Raw genomic sequence first — 19,392 nt, forward strand, 5'->3', positions numbered from 1 at the left:
AACAAAACACCCTCTGACATCCCGTTCAATAGGATCCCGCACCCCAACGCCCCTTACCTTTGCAAAATTCTTGCCCTGAGCTTCCCACCGACACAGCAGTCCCAGAACTGTACCTGAATTCCTCCCTTCCTTCCTTCCTTCCTTCCTTCCTTCCTTCCTTCCTTCCTTCCTTCCTTCCTTCCTTCCTTCCTTCCTCCCTCCCTCCCTCCCTCCCTCCCTCCCTCCCTCCCTCCCTCCCTCCCTCCCTCCCTTCCTTCCTTCCTCCCTCCCTCCCTCCTTCCTTCTTTCCATCTTTCCTTCCTTCCTTCCTTCCTTCCTTCCTTCCATCCTTCCTTCCCTCTTTCTCTCTCTCCCTCTCTACTTTCTCTTTTGAGATAGTGTCTCATGTACACACAGCATATCCTCCTGCCTCCACCTCTGGAGCCCTGGGATCACAGGTCTGGGCCACCAGGAACTAAAGTTCTGCAGTGCTGAGATTCCAATCCAAGGCTTCACTAGGTAAGCCCTCCACTGGCTGAGCTATACCTCCAGCCCCTAGTTTGTATGGATCCTGTGCATTAGCAGTTAGCTTTGAATTGCCACCAATAGCAATGCATTAAGGAAAGAAATAGAAACACTTCCTCTAGGAGTGACTTACCCAAGAGCGAGTCCAGATTTGAATTCTCTATGTGATGCTCTTGGAGGCTTCTGTCCCGTCTGTCTACTGTGCACATCTGAACTTGTGCCTGCCTGGAGGCTGCCTTGTGAATCTGTCTATCTCTGTGTCTGCATCTGTTCCTGTGTGTGAGACAGTCTCTTCTATGTGTTCTGTGCCTGTGTGTCTGTTGTTGGGTGATTGTCTGTCCCTCACAAAGGGCTTTGCTCTGTCTTGATTGAACAGCATAGAAAGCATCACACAGAGGACAAGGCAACAAAAATCAACCAGCATTCTCTCTCTCTCTCTCTCTCTCTCTCTCTCTCTCTCTCTCTCTCTCTCTCTCTCTCTCTCTCTCTCTCTCTCTCCTTCCTACCTGCCTTTGTTCCCGTCTGCCTTCCTTTTTTTGTTTGTTTGAGACAGGATTTCTCTGTGTAGCCCTGGCTGTCCTGAAATCCACTTTGTAGACCAGGCTGTCCTCGAACTCAATGCTTCCGAAGCTGGTCTAATGTTTCTTTCCCAGGAACAAGCATTGTCATTCTCCCTCTGGTAACACTCAGCGAGGCCTCTTGAAACAGAGAGAATATACATTTCTTGGACGGTGGTTGTTGCTACTGTCGTTTTGGGGGAGGGGTTGGTGAAACAATCTTGTGTGTCCCAGGCTGACCCCGAGCACTCTACATAGCCATGGCTAATCTTAAGTCCTGATCACCCTGCCTCTACCTCCCAAGAGCTGGGGTTCCAGGTGTGTGCTGGCAAAGGACCTGTCTTTGGCATGTTTCTCAGTGTACTTCTACAACGACAAGAGAATGGAAAAATAAACAAAAACAAGAAAACCAAACATTAGGACTCCAGCCAAATGCTACAAAGTCAGACCCCGGCTCAAAAATAAACAAACAAGGCTTGGCATTCCTACCATCTAAACTCAAGTGGACTTTCACAAAGCAAAGAGCAGAGGAAACCAGAAAGAAAGAAAAATAAGTGAAAGGCAAAACTGCTTTAAAGACAGGGGATGGCACATTTTCCAGGGAGTCCCAGCACTTCACTATGCCTGGTCACTGCCACCTGGGGACCAGGCTCACTTAGCAAAGAAGACAATGGGAGAATGGGAGACTCCGAACAGCAGAGCTCTGTCCTGGTGTCCCCACTAGGGTAACCATGATCCTTCAGGTAGGAGACTTGATCTGTGGGGACTCCCGATTCCTATCTCGGTCACATCCTGGGCTCGGGCAGGGACCTTGGAAGACACAGAGGAAAATCTCAGGAAAAATCAAGTCTCCTTTGTAAGAAGGACAGAGATGGGGTAGGGACAATACAGGCAAAATACAGTCCTATTGCCTAAGATTTATTGTTGAAGAATATATAATGTGCTCAAGGAAGAATTAGCCCTTCTGGCAACTTTGAAGAGATGCAGCCCAGATCCAGGTATGCACACTGGGCCAGCTGGACTGTGAGTCTGTAAAGGAGAGATGCATAGACCCCTATGATTGATGCCCCCCTCTGGGGGGGGGAGTGCTGTAATATCCCCCAGAGCACATGTGACAATGTCTGAAGACATTTTTGGTTGGCAGATCTCACGAGGGGTGCTCCTGGCAGTCCACAGGTGGAGGCCAGAGACAGCTTAAAACACTCTACAACACACAGGGCAGTCCCATGACAGGATTATACAACCCCACATGTCAGTAGTACATTGGCAGAGAAGCCCTGTTCTAGAGAGGCCTGAGAGTCCCAGGGCACAATCCCTAACCACAGATGAAGGGGCCAGGCGGCATCCACAGTGCCCCGGTCTTCTCCCCACTATCACCACTCCACATTGCTACTGCTCTTAATCTGCATGCCAATCTGAAGCCTTGCCTACTTCAACTGAGAGGGGCCATGGAAAGGTGAAGGAGCTGCTGAGGGCCCCATAGACTGAGCCTGGCAGAAACAAGACCTCAGGGCAGAGCTGCCCTGGGTTGGGGCAGATGCACGTATAAGCTCACTTGGGAAGGTGGAGTAGGACACAAGGATGTCACTGGGGGTAGGCAAACTTGACACAGCATCCAGCTGGTCCATGGGCCTTGGGCTTTCCTGATATGGGACAGCATCTGGCTCAGAGTCACTGTCCAAGGCCCTGCCTTGAGAGGAAGTGCAGGCCACCTCAAAGCCATGGTCTTTTGCTCTGCAGGAAGCAAAAAGAACAGTCACCTGACATCACTAATGTCTCCACAGCACAGGGTGCTTCTCCTGAAAAGGGAAAAGCCTAGACCGGAAGGCTTTGCATGTGAGCTGTGCCAATACAGGAAGGGAAAAGAAACTGGATATAACAAATAGAGCACCCCTGTTTTGAGACAGGGTCTCACTTATGCAGTTCTGCCTAGCCTGGAATTCACTATGTAGACCAGGATGGCCTCGAACTCACAAGAGATCCACCTGCCTCTGCCTCCCAAGTGCTGGGATTGAAGGCATAAACATAGTATTTATATTTAATTGTGTGTGGATGCAGGGTATTTGAACATGAGTATAGTTACCCACAGTGGCCAGAAGAGAGAGTCAGATCTCTCATCAAGCTGCCCCAAGTGTGTACAGGGAACCTAAAGATGCCCAACACAGGTGCTGGGAACTGACCAGGGTCCTCTACAGCAGTATGCACTCTTAGCCACTGATGAATCTCTCCAGACCCTGGCTTTGAACTTTGATCACCCTGTCTTGGCTTCCTCAAGAGCTGAGATTACAGGTCTATGCTAACAGGCCCAACCATCTGAACTTTTCAAGCTACCCCAATTATTTGATGGTACCCTGAAACAGAGACTCCAAACTATGCCAAATAGGAGGGAGCTGACAAAATGGGGCTCAGTAGCACAGGCAGAAGCCTGGATCCCACGGGGTGAAAGGAGAGAACTGACTCCACAAAGATGCACACGTGTGAACATACATGCTAAGTTTTATGTGTGTGTAGACACACACACACACACAGGTCACAGCTAACAGAATCTGTGTTAATGTGTACACCTCTTAAACCCACTCTTTCCTATGAAAATAGTGCAGTGTGGCCCAAGGCCCTCTAAAAAGAGCCCTGACTAGTATAAGCTGAAGGCTGTTATCACCCAAATGGCCACTGTCGGGAAGTTACAAAAGAAAGCAGGAGAACGAGTCAGAGAGGGACATCAGCCACATGTCTATCAATGTGTCATGCTCTGTCTGCAAACTGCATGTGACACCCGAGCCACAGGTGAGGATAAACATGTCTATATGCAAGTCTGGTCCCCTGTAACAACATTCAGCAGGAGGCAGAAAGTCCCCTCAGCAATGCAAGCCCTTAGCTGCTGTGGCTGACTGTATGTGGCTGCTCTTTGGTTCTCCACATAAGCTCTAAAATTCTGAAGAGGACTCACTCCAGGTTTGACATTGGGGCCTGTCTGAGCCATTCTGGGCTCTGGCCAAGAGTGTCACACTGTGTAACACACTCACAACACACCCGTTGCTGGCTCTGGGGGGACCTTTTTCTAACCTGGTTCTATGCCACCACTTAACAAAGGGTAGGTAATGTGTTGCCTTTCAAACGAAAATGGTGACATTGAAAACAGCAACAATAGAGCCACCAAAATCCTGGGCTGACATCTGCATGTGACATCTGCATGTGTGTGTACAGGATACCCAGCCAGGCCTGAGAGAGGATGTCACTGCTTCTGATCATAGGTGACATGGCACCACCAGGTGGCAACAGCATTAAACAGCAGGCCATACTTCCTGGTTAAGGCAAAGCTAGACAAAATCCACAAGAGGGAACAATTTTGGAGGGTAGACTGGATCTCATATAGCCCAGGTTAGCCTGAAACTATTGTTTGGTCTCTCTCTATAGCTCTGGCTGTCCTGGGACTCACTATGACGACTACCGAGCCTGGAACTCACAGAGACCCTCCTGCTTCTGCTTCCCAAGTGCTGGGATTAGCCTTGTCAAGGAAGGGAGCACTAGGGAAGACTTCCTGGAGGCAATGGCAATAAATTGTAAGCAGGGGGACAGGAAGAATTGGGTGCTAGAGAGATGGCTCAGCAGGTGAACACACTGGGTGCTCTGGGAAGGCTGTGCTGAGGAAAGCCAGGGCAGGCACAGCGGCAGGGTCCAAGTCATCAAAGGCCTTGATGGCCTTGCCAAGAAATCTGAAGAGTTCATGTGTGGGGGACCAAATTCCTACCGGCTTCCGAAATCGGTGTGGGGATTGGGGGTGGGGAGACTGGGAGAGGTGACAAGCAAGCAGTCCCATCCTGGGAACTGGTACCCACTCAGCAGAGGTGACTGCAAGTAGCCTCATCCTGAGAGCTGGCACGCACTCAGCCCTCTTTCTTGTTCCCTCTGCGACTTTCACGGTTTGGGGTTGGAGCATCATCTCAGAACACCCTAGAGCAGAAATAGGGTGAACAAGAGGACATCTCCATGGCTGGAGGGGCACAGCTGCTTTCTCCCTAATGTCAGTATGAGAGAAAACAGCACTGGGAACAAGATAGGGACATGCCGGGCACCCCTGAACCCTGGGAGTACTGGGGAGGGCGTATGTGGGATATGAGGGTTGTTTTGTCTTCTGGTTTTGGCTTGATTTTGGTTGGCTTGGGGTTTTCAAGGCAGTTTCTCTGTGTAGCCATGGCGGTCCTAGAACTTCTGTGGACCAGGCTGGCCTCAAACTCAGAGACATGCCTGTCCCTGCCTCCAAATATTTTGAGATAGGTATTTATTTTTTTCATTCATTCATTTATTTTTGAGATAGGCTGTGGTGAATACACCTGGCCCGTGAGAAATGGCACTATTAGGAGATGTTAAAGTAGGTGTGGCCTTGTTGGAGGAAGTGCATCATTGTGGAGGTGGGTTTGAAGCTCTGCCGGGTATGCAAGACACCCTCCTCCTAGCTGCCTGAGAGTCTCTTCTGGCTGCAGTTGGATCAAAATGCAGAACCCTCAGCTCCATTATCTGCCTCCAGCACCATATCTGCCTGGACGCTGCCATGCTTCCTGCTATGATGTGAATGGACTGAACCTCAGGACCTGTAAGCCTGCCCCAATTAACTGTTGTCCCTTATGAAAGCTGCCTTTGCCGTGAGTCTCTTCTCAGCAGTGAAACCCTAACTAAGACATAGGGCCTTATTGTACAGCTCTAGTTGGCCACAAACTCACTCTGAAGACTAGGCTGGCATTGAACTCACAGAGATCCACCAGTCTCTACCTTCTGAGTGCTGGGATTAAACATGTGGACTGGAGAAATGGCTCAGTGGTTATAAACACTGTCTGTTCTTCCAGAGGTCCTGAGTTCAATTCCCAGCCAGCAACCACATGTTGCTTCACAACCATCTATACTGGGATCTGATGCCCTCTTCTGGTATGCAAGTGTACATGCAGATAGAGCACTCATATATGCAAAGTAAATAAGTCTTTGTAGGGCAACATTTGGAATGTAAATTATCATTATTATTAGTAGTAGTAGTAAGAATAAGAATAAGAATAAGAATATGTCCATCACCACACCTTGACCACACCCTTACAAGTCAGTGGTATGAAATAAAGGTGTTCCCCAGGCATGGCTATTTACAGTGATCTTGTAAGTACAGAAGTTGAAATTCAAAGGTGATGTCTCTTAAAAGTCATTGAGAAGGAGGGGAGAAGGAGGGAGGAGGTGGTAGCTGGAGGTGGTTACAGGAAGAGCAGCTAACATGTGAAGCTGTCCACCACGTTGAAATTCGACAAGAATTCGACAAGCCCTCACTGGAGCCAGCACCATGGTTTTGTATTTTCAGTTTCTAGATGGTGAGGTGGTAAACCTCCATCCTTTATTTATTCCCTAGCCTGTGGTATTCTGTTATAGCGACAGAAAACAGAATACACCACCAAGCATAGAGCAAAACCTCAAAGTCCCTCACATCCCTGGGCTCCTGGGAGTTCCAGGAGATAAATTCTTTAGTTTCTCCTCGATACTAAGTCCACTCCCCCTGGGACAGTAGAAATGGGGTCTTAACTAGATGTCAAAGGTCAGTGGACAGTGCCAAGGGAAACTGAAGGGTCATTTTACGCTCTCCTTTGCTTCGTGTGTGCTAATGTTACATGTGTGTGTGTTAATGTTACCATGTGTGTGAGTGCACATGTGTGCGCATCCATATGGGGACCATTAGTTCTACCTGCCTAGCCATTGGATTACAGGTGGGCACCACTGTGCCTGGCTCACTCAAGAGCTCCATGCTTTCATGGCAAACACTTTACAGATGGAGCTGTCTCCCCTGCCCTGCTGTTTTTACTGAAATCTAGGACTGAAGATATCAGGGTCACACAAACCTGTGACATAACAGCACCCTGATGGTGCTAGGCCTGTGGTGGGGAGGTGCGAACCTGCTGTATGGATAACAGAGATGTGTGGAGAAGGCCTCAGACCCAGTGAGGGCTCCAGTAAGGTGGCATTCTCCTGGTTCCCTGCCAGCCCCGCTCCCAGCGGGCTCCAGGTCACTCACCACCACCACAGGCCTGGATGAAGAAGAGCTTGGGCTTCCCACCCAGGCTGGGCAGCCATTCCTGTTGAAGATGTTCACAATTTTCTCAATGGACACGGAGCATCCATCTGTCCCATAGACAGCACCCAGGAACTGGAGGTGACTGGCCTAGGGGACAAGGTACCTTGGTTACAAAAACACCTCAGTTAGAGAAGGCTCTAGGAAGAATTCCAGAGGCCTGACCCAAGGCTTTATGTGGGGAGGACCACAGTCAGAAGGCCCTAAGCGGGGACACCAGATTAACCAAGATGGAGTAGATGGGTCAGCACCTATTCCAAGGGACCCAGACTCACTAACTATGGGAGCCAGGGGGGCTGAGAGCACAGGTCAGCTGTGTCTAGACTGACTGTTTTCATACCACCAGTGCCGGCGTCATCCATACACGTGTACAAAATGCTGATTCCCAGGCTTGCCTAGCCCTCCACAGCCAGCCTTCTGATCCTCCATACCCTCTGAAGCAGCTAAACACAGCGCTGCATTTATCTTGCTGTTGTTCTTGTGCGAGTATGCATATGGGTGCCCATGTGCATTTCGGGGTCAGAGAACAATTTGTAGGAGGAGTCAGCTCTCTCCAGACACCATGTGGGTTCCAAGTTGCTAGGCTTGGCAGCCATCACCTTTATCAGTTGAGCCATCTCATTGGACCTCAATCCCTTGATTTAAACCTTAAGGATTTGAGGCTGGAGAGGTGGCTCAGTGGTTAAGAGCACTGAATGCTCTTCCAGAGGTCCTGAGTTAAAATCCAAGCAACCACATGCTGGCTCACAACCATCTGTAATGAGATCTGAATGCCCTCTTCTGGTGTGTCTGAAGACAGCTACAGTGTACTTAACATATAATAAAGAGATCTTAGGGCTGGAGCTACAAGGAAGAAAAAAAAAAAACAAGAAGGATGTGAGAGGAGGGAGAAGGGGCTGAGCCACAATGAATTAGTACATTAGTGTCCAAGCACCAGACGGACCCCAATGTCCTGTGTCCCACCCAATAGGAAAGGGCCTAGAACATTCTCCATGAAACACAGAAGACATCGAGAACCAGGAGAGCTGCTTTGGTTTCTGAACGAGGGTAGAGACAGGCACAGACCAGTCTTACTTCTTCTTTCTCCATCCTGGTCAGAACTTCCCCATCCACCTCCTGTGGGAAGCCATTTCAGAGTGGCAGTTACAGAGTGGCAGTTACAGAGTGGCAGTTACAGAGTGGCAGTTGGCTACTGCTGGCCACCACACATACATAGGCAGTAAAGGTTCTTTTGCCAAGGTGAGGTTTTGAGAATTAACCAAAGTTAACCAATCAGATGAGAGACAAGTTAACCAATCAGATGAGAGAGAAGGCCTCTCCTAGGCCTATATAAGCAGCACCAGTTCTGGGCTTGGGGTCTCTTTGCCTCTACAATCAAGCTCTCCCAATAAACGTGTGCAGAAGGATCCTGTTGCAGCGTCGTTCTTCCTGGCCAGTTGGGCACACACAAGAAGTGGTGCCGAAAACCTAGGAAAAGAAACATCTTCAGGCACGAGGGAAGACCCCCTGCTACAGGGAGGATTCAGAACTGCATCTCGGGGAAGGAGCAGTTAATAAAGTGTTTCCGTAAAACAGACTGCTGAGAAGGATCCGGTGTGGATTCAGAACTCTTCAGCTGGGGAACGGTGGCAATAAAGTGTTCCTGTAAAACAGACTGCTGAGAAGGATCCGGCGTGGATTCAGAACTCTTCAGCTGAGGAACGGTGGTACCAGTAAGTCTCCCAAATTGATCCCCGGGTTAAAGGTGGATAAAAAAGAAAAGAAAAGGGAGGAAAAATAAAAGGAATCAGTGATAATGAAAAGGAAATAGTGAAGAAAAGGGAAAAGAAAGGAAAGGGGAAAAAAGGAAAGGAAAGGGGAAAGGAAAAAGGAAAGGACGGGAAAGGAAGGAAAGAAAGGATCAAGATGATAAGGTTCCCGGTTTTGGGATAAGTTAAGGTTCCCGGCTTTGGGACAAGTTAAGGTTCATGAGTTATGCTTTTTTCTCCCATTGACCCTTTGTGGGTAGGTCTGATAGTTTTGGTCTTGTTTGTTCTGATAAATGGACTCTGTTACTGTTTGAAACTTTGTGTCGAGGCAGTCAAAACAGGTCAGAAAATCCTTACAGAGCAACAAGAGAGTATGTCAGAAGAGGAGAAGGGCTTAAAAAGAAAAAAGAAAAAGAAAGGAGACACAGTGTTATCAGGTGGACAGAAAGGACAAAATAAAAGAGCCGAGGTGGAGGAGGAAGGCAAATTAGCTTTTGTGCCCCCTCCCTATGCCTCCTCGGCAGCCGCCTATAAGCAGACCTTCTGTCCGGAGGTTTGGAGAGAGGTTAGATTCTCCTTGCTGGGGTTGTGTTAAGGAAGGGCAGCGACTTTTGCAGGAGTACCAAGAAGGCATATAAGAAACAGAGAGAAATGAAAAAGAAGACGCACACAGAAAAATAAGTAACTTAAGAAATATAAAGAGAGAAAAAGAAAGGAATATAAAATATAAAGATACAGAGGAAAATATAAAGATACAAAGGATAATATTAAAAATGAAGAACAAAAAATTAAGTCAATTTACCCTCCTCTCGAGGACTTTGACTAAAGAGTTAGCCTTCATCAAAGGCTTAAAGATAGCTCTCAGGGAAAGAGGAGTAACTATTAGAAGCAGCCACTGTGCAGAATTCCTAAAAGAAGGAGAAAAAATGAAAATAAGCTACTTCAGAGCCCTCCTAGGGACAGAAGGAAAACGGGAGACGTCCTGCTTCCTCTCTGGCTCCTATGGAGAGATTTTTAGCTCCAGATAGGATATCTGTGTCCCTTTGAGACATCAAGTTCTATTCCTGTCTATTGTCTGGTTTTGGTGCACCAAATTGTCTATATGTCTGTCAACTCATGTTTGTTTTTGTTTGGATGATTGAATGATTGTTGTTCTGTGTTTCATGTAGAAAAATATAAAAAGCAGTCTCAGTCTGCACAGCAGAAACTGATGAGTTAGCTGCACAGTGGCTGGGACTCAAGTACAGCTGAAAAAGCCCTGCTGAGGGCCAACTGCAAATGGAGCTCTTAAAAGGGCAGGCACCCTTTTGCTTGTAACAGAAAGTTAGCTTAAAATTGGAAACTCAAGGTTAGAGTCATTCTAAACAACATGAACGACCTAAGAAAACAGGTCATATGCAATAGCAGTGTACACAGGGTAGAAAGAGTAGGTTTGAAAAGAAAGCACATATCTTTACAAATAGAAGGAAAAACCTTTCAAGGTATAATGGATACAGGAGCGGATAAAAGCATTCTATCCAGTAAATTACTCTCAGAAAAGCAAGGAAATGATGAAAGGAATGGGATATATACCTGGACTAGGTATTGGAAAAAATTTACAAGGTAGAATTTCACCAGTTAAAGCCACAGAAAAAGCAGATAAGAAAGGGCTGGGATTTTTCTAGGGGCCGCTGAGGAACCTTTGCCCATTCCGTGGCATACGGAGGACGTGGTGAATGGTCCTGCATATACTTCTTCTAAATTTAGCCAATTTTGCAAACAAATGCAAGTGAAATGTATTACTGTGTTGCCCTATAATCCACAGGGCCAAGGCATTATTGAGAGAGCCCATCGTACTTTGAAACAATATTTGCGAAAACAAAAAGGGGGGGATAGAGGCTATGATGCCAAAGATGGCTCTATCCCTTACAATATTTACTCTTAATTTTTAAAAATTGGATGATGCTGGAAGATCACCAGCCAAAAGGCACAGACAATGGCCTCAATCACCCAATGAAATGGTCAAATGGAAAAATGTCCTTGATAGTAAATGGTATGGCCCGGATCCTATATTAATCAGATCCCAGGGAGTTATTTGTTTTTTTCCTCAGGGTGAAGAAAATCCACTTTGGGTTCCGACGTGAGTGACAAGGACCGTGAAAGATCAAGATGAATCCCAAGATGATCCTGCTATTCTTACTCCTGATGATTGAGACCGGGATAAGTATACCTTTGTGGGCCATAGTAAGATCATGGCCAGTACCTTTACTGGTACATCCCAATTCTTCTACCTAGCCTTTGTTTTTTGCAAAGGAATGTTTTTTGGATGTGCCTTATGCACGACAAACTCCTCAAGAGCCACGGGTGTATAAGAGTACTAGTTTTCATTTAAATCATACACTATGCTTTGTGCATAATGTGGATAAACCTTTTACACCCTGTAGGGTTTTTAAAGAAAAAGATTATCTCTAATTGGGCAGATCAAATTAATACTGCTGACACTATAAGTCAGATAGCAGAAAAATCGTCTGAGGCATTGCTTACCATGAAAAGGGCAGATTCTCATATTGCCTCAGGGTTAGTGTTAGTGAATCAGAGAATGGATATTTTACAACATAACATGGAACAGATGATGGATTTCATACAAATGAGTTGTGTGGCATCCACTCCGCATGTGTGCACTACTCCCGTTAGGTATATTAATGATTCTTTTATTAGAAGTACAGACCTATCGAATGATCTGAAGGGGAGCTGGTCGCAGGAGCTGGAAAGGTTGCAGGCGAAGCTGCAGATACAGATCCTGAACCTTAATGGAACCAGAGTGGAATCAGTGACCCTTGGAGGCTTTACCTCTTGGCTTACCTCTGCATTTTCTTACTTTAAGGAATGGGTGGGAGTGATTTTGTTTGGTGCTGCCATATGCTGTGGACTGGTGTTCATGCTCTGGTTGGTATGCAAATTCAGAACCCAACAAAAACGTGACAAGGTGATTATAACTCAGGTACTTTTAGCTATTGAAAACCGCACCTCCCCTGAGGTTTGGTTATCTATGCTCAAGAATTAGTTGGCATCTGAGTTCTCTGCTCTTGCACCCCACGGATTTATGGATCCATTGCACTGGGATGAGAGAGACTCAACGATCATTGATCAGCCCTTGCACATCACTGAGGTTTCCTCATTGCACGTGATAGGGTGATCATGATTTCCCCACTAATTCATTTTTTGGCTGGCCTCTTTTGTAGAGTTCGCCCTAGGTCATTTAGCAGTTACTGTCACACAGCACTGCGGTATCCAGAGACGGACAACTTTCCTCATGCACAGACCAACCTAAGACACGGGGCCCAGTGGCGATAGGGTTACCCTATGACAGGAAAGGCTGTGACATTAGAGGAAAGACCTAAAACAGGAGCCACGGCAGATGGACATAATTGCACAGGCCTAGAACAGCCTCATTTTATTAAAACAAAAAGGGGGAGATGTGGGAAGCCGTTTCAGAGTGGCAGTTACAGAGTGGCAGTTGCAGAGTGGCAGTTGGCTACTGCTGGCCACCACACATACATAGGCAGTAAAGGTTCTTTTGCCAAGATGAGGTTTTGAGAATTAACCAAAGTTAACCAATCAGATGAGAGACAAGTTAACCAATCAGATGAGAGACAAGTTAACCAATCAGATGAGAGAGAACGCCTCTCCTAGGCCTATATAAGCAGCACCAGTTCTGGGCTTGGGGTCTCTTCGCCTCTACAATCAAGCTCTCCCAATAAACGTGTGCAGAAGGATCCTGTTGCAGCGTCATTCTTCCTGGCCAGTTGGGCGCGCACAAGAACCTCCCACCCACAAGGGCAACTCCTTAGAGGACTACAGGGCCCTGAAGTCACAACAGGAGAGACAAAGGCCTCACCACTTCCTCTCCAAAGTTAAGGGGGCCATGAAATCAGAAGGGGCAGGGATACTGCAGAGAGGCCTCCTACCTGGCAGCCATGAGAGAGGATGACCACCACAAAGCAGTCCAGGGCACGGTGGTCCTGGTGCCCCATCTCCATTAAAGCCGTGATCATTTTCTAAAAGGGAAGGCTACAGTTAAGGCAGGGGCACCAATGGAGATCTGACTTGCAGGATCCAGCCAAAGGCCACGACACAGCACTCTGCTCCCAATGTTGAAGATGGGACGGACACAGTGGACGTACTGGCACCATTTGGAGGAAAGGGCTATGCTTAGTCTCTGGTGGACATTTAATCCCCACGATAATTATCTCTGTAGAAATAATTACTCTTGCTCATAAACTGGGAAACTGAAGCTTAAGAGGTTAAGTGGCCAGACTTAAGAAAGCCAGACCACAGAACCCCCTCTCGCTCAATGAGATGCTTCAACCAGTTGCCCATGTCATCATCAATGGACGCAGAGGCTTCTCCGGGGACAGCGATTATACCATGGCAGTCAGGTCGTTCTTCACCTCCTCCATGAAGCTCAGCCCACGGAAACGGTGTTCAAGTTTGTCATGGTCCACGTTGGATCCGGTGCGTGTGCAGAGCCCCGAGGAAGGGCAGAAGTTCACATTGTTGATGATGAGGCAGTGGCCACAGGGATCCGAATCCAGGGTGTATGCCTGTGCAATAACAGGTTTCTAATGTCATCAGGGCACTCAGTGCACCCCTCAGGAAAGGCCAGGACTCCTGGATCCCACTTACAGGGTCAGGTCTGGAGAGCCAGCACAGGCCATGGGGTCTTCCTGTCCACTGAGGGAGCAGTCTGGACCTCACCCTATATCCCAGTGAGAAAACGCACAGGAACGAATGCCAGGTGTGTGCCGCAGACCTGAGAGAACTGCATGCCATCTTAGTATTTGGGGACGGAAAATCATAACCCAGCCAGGGGCTCCCATTCATAAGCCCAGCCAGGCATGGCAGCGCACACAGTTAATGGCCAACACTTGAATTGCAAAGGTGGGTGGATCTCTGTTTCCAAGACTAGTCTACAAAGAAACACTTTGTCTCAAAAACAAAACAAAACAACTCTTGCCCCCCACTAACCCCACCAAAAAAATCTCCATAAACCAGGGACATTGGGAAGGAATACTGTCATGAATTCAAAGAGATAAACTCAGCTTTATACTGAGTTCTAGGACGTCTTGGACAAAACAATAAACTCTAGTTTTGAAAATACTAAAATGGAGGGCTGGAGAGATGGTGCAGTCACTAAGAGCACCGGCTGCTCTTGCAGAGGACCTCAGTTCAATTTCCAGCGCCACATGGTGGCTCCCAGGCTTCTGTTACGCCAGTTCTAGGAGATGCGACACCCTCTTCTGGCTTCTGGGCACTGCATACACGCGGTGCACACACATACATGTAGGGAGAACACCCAGAGCCATAAAAATAGTAATGCCAGCCAGGCGTGGTGCTGCACGCCTTTAATCCCAGCACTCGGGAGGCAGAGGAAGGCAGGTTTCTGAGTTCGAGGCCAGCCTGGTCTACAGAGTGAGTTCCAGGCCAGCCAGGGCTACACAGAGAAACCCGGCCTCAAAAAAAAAAAAAATAGTAATGCCTTAAAACACCAAACAAGGAGCGGGAGATGGTGACACACACCTTTGATTCCAGGAACTCGGGAGACAGAGGCAGGTAGATCCCTGTGAGGATAGCGTGGTCTACAGAGAGAGTTCATGGGAAACGGGGGCTACATGAAGAAACTCTGTCTTGAACCTTCCCCAACCCCCAAAAAGTAAAAAACAAGCAAAAGAGACAACAACAACAACAACAACAAAAATCAACCCAGACATATTTGCCCAAAGGAATTATACAATACCATGTCACTTGTTGTAGCTGGCCCAGGGCTCAACGCAGGGTCATGTGGTAGGCTCTACCAGAGCAGGCCAGGGCCCAGGCTCTGATCTCCTGAGGCAGTTACCACCCAGGCTCAGGGCCCTTGATCTTCCTCTTCTACAACCTGTTTCAATCCCATGCGTCTGAGCACTCCATTTATCTACTCCTCTGTCTGAATTTTCTCCCTAGCACAGGGCTCTGCGGGGTGAGTGGTCTTGTCCCCAGCACATGGGAGGCACTGAGGACATACATGAGGTGAACAGCCTGAGTGGCTTTTCCTGGAGTGGACACCCCAGAGGCAGTAGCCTTTCTTTAGGTTCAAGCTCTGACTTTACAGGAGCAGATGGGTGAAAGAGGACAGAGGGCCCTCTGGGTTCAGGAGCCATGGGGTAGTGGTGACTGGAACCGTACTCCCCAGCCAGGCTTCGGGGACAGACAAACCTTAACCACATGAGGACTCACCATATCTGCATGTCCCCTGATCTTCCCTGGAGCACCTGAGAAAACAGGAGAAAGAAGAACTATGGGTGCTGAGGTTCATACAAGAAAAGGCAAGGAGATGTAAGGAGAACCCCGTAACAGGGAAATGGGGTCTCCGGAATAGGAGAGTCATGTGACACCGCCAGTATTGGAAAGTGTCTAAGAGTTGCCAAGAATGTTAAACACACTCTTACACCTTTGAAAAGAGCTGGCCAAGAATATTCACTAAGGTCATATTCAAAAGCCACAAACTGGGATTCAGCCCCTCTGGGGGACAGCCTAAAGAGGAGCCAGTTACCTGGATGCACTGGGAAACATGAAGAGGAAGAAGTTACCCTAAAGCAAACAAGCCAACCAAAGAGATACACAACACATGATTCCATTCATATGAAACTCCAGAGCAGAAAGGACTAAGAGAGGTGGAGGTAAGGGATAGAGTGGTGGCTCACTAGCAGTTCATGCAGACGATCCAGGTTCAAATCCCAGCAAACACATCACAATTCACAATCATCCTTAAGTCCAGTTCCAGGAGATACGACACCCTATTGTGGACTCTCGGGCACCAGGCATGCATGCAGATACACAATGTATATATTATAAAAATAATTTATTGTATAAAGTACACAATAAATAAATCTTGGAGAAAGAAAGAAAGAAAGAAAGAAAGAAAGAAAGAAGAAAGAACGAAAGAAGGAAGGAAGAGAGAGAGAGAGAAAGAAAGAAAGAAAGAAAGAAAGAAAGAAAGAAAGAAAGAAAGAAAGAAAGAAAGAAAGAAAGAACAGCACAAAAGAACAGCACAAAAGAACAGCACAAAAGAACAGCAAAGGGCTAGAGAGATGGCTCAGTGGTTATCCGCACTGACTGCTCTTCCAAAGGTCCTGAGTTCAATTCCCAGCATCCACATGGTGGCTCAGAACCATCTGTAATGAGATCTGATGCCCTCTTCTGATGTGTCTGAAGACAGCGACAATGTACTCATATACATAAAATAAATAAATCTCTTTTTTTTTTAAAGAGCAGCAAGTTTCAAGCCCAGACTGCTGTCCTAATGAGGCCAACTGATATTCCCCAGAGGGAGATGGGCACTGGGTCCCCTGTATTATCTGTCTCCTGTCATGAGGTCACTACACACAGAAATGATTCCAGAACCAATCCTCTTCCTTCTTCCTCGGCCAACAGCACCTGCAGAACTTGAGGATTCTCTGCTTTAATGGACTTCAAAAGTTACAGGGTCTGGGCTAGTTTTACGTCAGCTCCACACAAGTCAGAGCCGAGAAGAGAAACTCTCAGTGAGAAATGCCACCATGAGACTAGCCTGTAGGCAAGTCTGTGGTGATTGACAGGGGAAGTCCCGGCCCACTGTGGTTAGTGCCATCCCTGGGCAGGTGGTCCTGATTTGAGTAAGAAAGCAGGCTGAGAAAACCTCAGGGAGCAAGCATTGCTCCACAGCCTTTGTACAAGTTGCTGCTCCAGCTTCGTGCCTTGTGTTCCTGCCCTGCTAAATCTGTAACTCCAGGCTATTGGCAAAAGGAACAACTACCAGCTAGGAATGAAAAGGACCCGTGGTCTGTACCACACCGTGAACGAAATGCAGTGACGGAATGCAGATGGGTGAAATATACCAAATTCAGCTGAGCTCCCATGGCAGGGTTTCACTTGTAATGATGGTCAAAGACAGGCAAAAGTGACAGATGTCAAGGAGACCAGAACATAGAATGTCCTCTAATGTGGCAGTATAGGTGGCAGCGCCCTGGGCACACATGCCCACCGCTGGCATGTCGTAGTTCCCTACATTCTGTTGCTCTTCCCATCTTAGACAAACCATTCCACTTTCCCAGGGTTTGATTCCCGGCTGACAGGGCTGAATCTAACGACATCTGCCCGGCAGGACTGAGGGAGGGACAGAGGGGTATGCTTCATGCAATACAGATGTGTGAAGGCCTGAGGCCTGACAGTCAGCTTCCCCACACCTTCTGTCTGGTGTGGTAATTTCAGACACCCACCAGAAGCCAAAGGCCAACCCTGAGCAACAGCCCCATCCCATCTCCCAGAAAAACTGAGAGAAACAAGAAGAATAAAATCTGACTTTTGCTTTTCAGAATGGCTGTCAAAATTACATCTCCAATAGACTGACTGGAATCGTCCGCTCATCCCCTATGAGCCTTCATTAAGACAAATACCACAATTAAATTCTGAGTCTCAATCCAAGCTGTACCCACAGTCACACTCCAATAGCCTCAGTGCACACACCCACCAGACATTCTCTCGATACTCACAGACATCATGAGCTCCGCCAGAACCAATGTCCACTGGCCTGGGTGTTTATGGTCTGAGAACCTCTGGCTTGAGGCGAGCAGGCCAGAGCTCTTCTGGCCCCAGCACCACTGGGGTGAGGTTTCCCAAGGCAGGCTGTGACAGGTCCAGCTTCACAACTCTCTGCTCCTTTGCTGTGAGTCCCATTGGTCCCAGGACCACAGGCACCAGGTGGTCTAGGGGTTTAACAGCCTCTGGATCCTGCTTGGCTGCTTGCCGACCTCTTTGTAAGACTGAAGCCAGGGTGCCTTGGCCTGTGTCCTCTAAGCAGGAGATGAAGAGAGGAAGGGCCTGCCACCCTCGGGTCTCAAGGTCTGTGACCAGCTGCATGGCCTGATCCTGCCAAGACCCAGAGCCTGCCTGCTGTTTGGATAGATAACCAGACACTCATTATCCACGGACTTCCTCCTTACCCTACCTCCCGTTTCTCACCTAGCCTCTGCCTCCTGAGTCCTGGCTAACAGGTGTGTGCCACCACCCCTGGAACAAGCCTCTCCTTTCTAACAGTCTGTCACTGCCAACACTAGGTCAGAAACTGCTCTGACCACACTTAGCTGAAGGAAATCAGAGGCTGCGGGTGCCTCCCTGGGCAGTTCAGCTTCTGATCCCTCTTAATATGCCTGTGGTAGGTGGGACAGAACCTAATCCAACAATGCCCTGAGTTCATGTACCTCTACAAAGCAGAAAGACACCTACTGTAGGTGTCCAGTGCTGTGCTATGTGATAATTAGCCCTACTAAAAGTAGCAAGCCTGTGGTCAGTAGGTTACACAAGGTACTTAAATTTTTCTAAATGTGTTTCTTACATTAAAATAAGAGAATTGAATGTAGACCTCAAGATCTCCAGCATCTTAGTTTTTGAGGAGGGTGAGAACTTGTTAGGAAGTCACACATGGGGTTCGGTGGGATGGTACCACAGTGACGCCTCGCTGCTCCCTCTCAGCAAAACAGCTTTGATTGGATTCACAGGCAGTCCAGCCTTAGTGCTGGGAAAGTGGTCTGCGATGAAGCCTCCTGCCAAGACAAGGATGGCACATGTGCTGCAGTCTCCACCAGTCCCTGCACTACATCCCCTTCCCCACCAAGCTCTGGGTTCTATGGAAGTCACGTGACCACAGGCAAAACAAATCCACTTGTGGGGAAAACTTATCTTAGATGCTCCTGAAATGATCTGCGGCTACAACCACAGAATGGGAAAGAAACTGCCTCGGGGTGGCTTGTTCCCCAGGGGTCCATGTAGCAATGAGGATGGTCATGTTTGGTTGTCAAAACTGGGATTGGTATCTAAGGGGTACAACCAACGATGCTCTGAAGGCTCCTATGATCACTCAGAGTAAAACAGCTGGTGGGGAGGGCATGAGGCTCAGTTGGTAGAGCACAGGCCTGTCAAGCATGAAATGATGGTTTCTGGCTGGAGAGATGGATAAGGACTGGAGACTGCCTAGCATGTGCAACTCCCCAGGTTCAATTTGAGAGACAGAGGCAAAGACAGAGACTGAGCATATGTGTCCTTCCATTTTGTAGATAGACAACCCTCAGGCAGAGAGCCTGCCGGCTTTGGCCAAGGTCACCCGGCAAGCTCATGCCAAGTGCCAAACTGCTGTTTGTTTGGTGACTTCATCTAGAGAAAACTTATTTGGACCTCCAAGCCAACACCCCGAGAAGAGTGCCACCTGCACCTTGACTTTTAAAGGAAAACTGACCTTGACACTTCCAAAATGGCTGCTTTCATGATCCTTGTGGCCATAAACAAAGGTTCTACCTATTCCAAGGCTGTCAGGGGTTGAGCTAGAACAAAACACCCTCTGACTTCCCTTTCAATAGGATCCCGCACCCCAACACCCCTTACTTTTGCAAAATTCTTGCCCTGAGCTTCCCACCCACACAGAAGTCCCAGAACT

At 47.9% G+C, this 19,392-nt stretch overlaps 1 pseudogene; it reads right to left on the bottom strand.

Annotated features, from left to right (window-relative positions):
• Positions 1 to 1,800: 1,800 nt before the first annotated feature.
• Positions 1,801 to 19,223, bottom strand: LOC147004173 (caspase-9-like; annotated as a pseudogene).
• Between the last annotated feature and the right edge of the window lie 169 nt (positions 19,224 to 19,392).

The sequence above is a fragment of the Mus caroli genome, unplaced genomic scaffold, assembly GCF_978045245.1.
Source record: "Mus caroli unplaced genomic scaffold, Mus_caroli_1 scaffold_6, whole genome shotgun sequence".
Lineage (NCBI taxonomy): Eukaryota > Metazoa > Chordata > Mammalia > Rodentia > Muridae > Mus > Mus caroli.